Raw genomic sequence first — 1,997 nt, forward strand, 5'->3', positions numbered from 1 at the left:
ATTCCTGTTGCAGCTCATTATGCGTTAAAGGAATTTTGAAGTCTTCGGACTCTTGAGGTCCGAAGATGAATTTTCTTCCTCGGCAGCTCGTTGTGCCTTTAGAGGAAATTTGAAGTCCTCGGACTCTTGAGGTCCGAAGATGAATTTTCTTCCTTGGCAGCTCGTTATGCCTTAGAGGTAATTTGAAGTCCTCGGACTCTTAAGGTCCGAAGATGAATATTCTTCCTCGGCAGCTCGTTGTGCCTCAGAGGAATTTTGAAATCTGCGGACTCTTGAGGTCCGAAGATGAATTTTATTCCTTGGCAGCTTTGTGTGGCTTAGAGGAAGTTTGAAATATGCGGACTTGTGAGGTCCGAAGATGAATTTTATTCCTCGGCAGCTCTGTGTGCCTTAGAGGAAGTTTGAAATATGCAGACTCGTGATGTCAGAAGATGAATTTTATTCCTCGGCAGCTCTGTGTGCCTTAGAGGAACTTTGAAATCCTCGGACTCTTGAGGTCCGAAGATGAATTTTCTTCCTCGGCATCTCGTTGTGCCTTAGAGGAATTTTGAAATTTACAGACTCTTGAGGTCCGAAGATACATTTTCTTCTCGGCAGCTCGTTGTGCCTTAGAAGAAATTTTACTTTTTGATACTTTCGAACTCTTGAGGTCCGAGGCTACTTTTTGGTGTTCGGCTTGCCCCCAAATATATATATATATATTTTTTTCCAACGTTTTGACACCACATATAGCATAGTTGCATAGTTGGGCTATTTGCCACTTCACTTGGGGATCAGTCTTTCTTGCCATGCAAATAAACCAAACCCAAATATTATTAATCAATATACGAATAAGGAGCAAATATGAAGTAATTTGTAAACAAAGTTATCAGAAGCATGTAAAATAATTACATGTAGCATATAACAACTGATTGAAGGAAATAAAGAATTTTAAGAACTTCTTATATATCACAATTGAATTTTTAATAAGATATTCTAATTAGCAGCAAGTATATTGAAATTACTCAATGTATGTAATATTTTAGGACTTCAAGTAATAAACCAAATAGCACAGCTCGTGCATTCAACAATGCCTTTGGCCTCAGATCTTTTATTCAGAAGTTAATGTAGAGGGTCAAACGCTTTTTAGTTGAGTATTGACGAAGTAGTGCATCCCTCTGAAGAGTCTGAACCAATAATATCAGGTGTTATGGTTCTAAGGTTTTGATCAATTATCAACCTTCAGTGAACAACTAATGGATATAATCTAAAAGTCTGATCAAAGTCAATCGTGAGCGGAACAGCTAGTGGATATGACTGAAATTGCAATGCTAAAAATCCTCGATGAGAGAAAGAGGGATGAATTCGTAGATCTACTATAATATTGACAGTCACACATACACATATGTATATATATATGAGGAGAGATGCAAATTAAGTGTGAATAAAAGTGATTTCTGATCACAACCGAAGAAGGAGAGACTAAAGAATCTGTTGAGTGCTGACGGAGACAGAAACTTACGGTGGCCTCTCATTTATATTTTTACACAATAGAGTGTGCCGAATAAACAATTTGGTTCTTATAGGTTATACCAAATTGAGTCATAAATCTTTATGTATAATGATCGTCTACATGAATTACAAAATATGATTGCATCATGTGTAAATATATATATAATATAGATATATGTATATATATATATATATATCTATATATATATATATATATATATATATATATATTACTATGTATTTAATTTTTAATAACAATTCGTATCATGAAAAGCTTAACCCAAATTGTAAAAATCAAAGTTGGGAAACTTATTTGATTGGATGTTTGAAATACCCGGCCAATAAGTCTGCTGGAGTTTGTGGCGTTATTGATGGAAAGAACCTTGTGCGCCGGCTTGCGTTTTTAGACGTCGGCGCTTGTTATATGGAGGCCTTTGACCATGAGAGTGGAGGCCTTTGACCATGAGAGTCGTTGTTGGAGAGGACTTGGGTTCAAATCCTGGACT

Source organism: Cornus florida, unplaced genomic scaffold, assembly GCF_030987335.1.
Source record: "Cornus florida cultivar Cherokee Brave unplaced genomic scaffold, ASM3098733v1 CherokeeBrave_3.0.0_Hap2_Chr10, whole genome shotgun sequence".
Lineage (NCBI taxonomy): Eukaryota > Viridiplantae > Streptophyta > Magnoliopsida > Cornales > Cornaceae > Cornus > Cornus florida.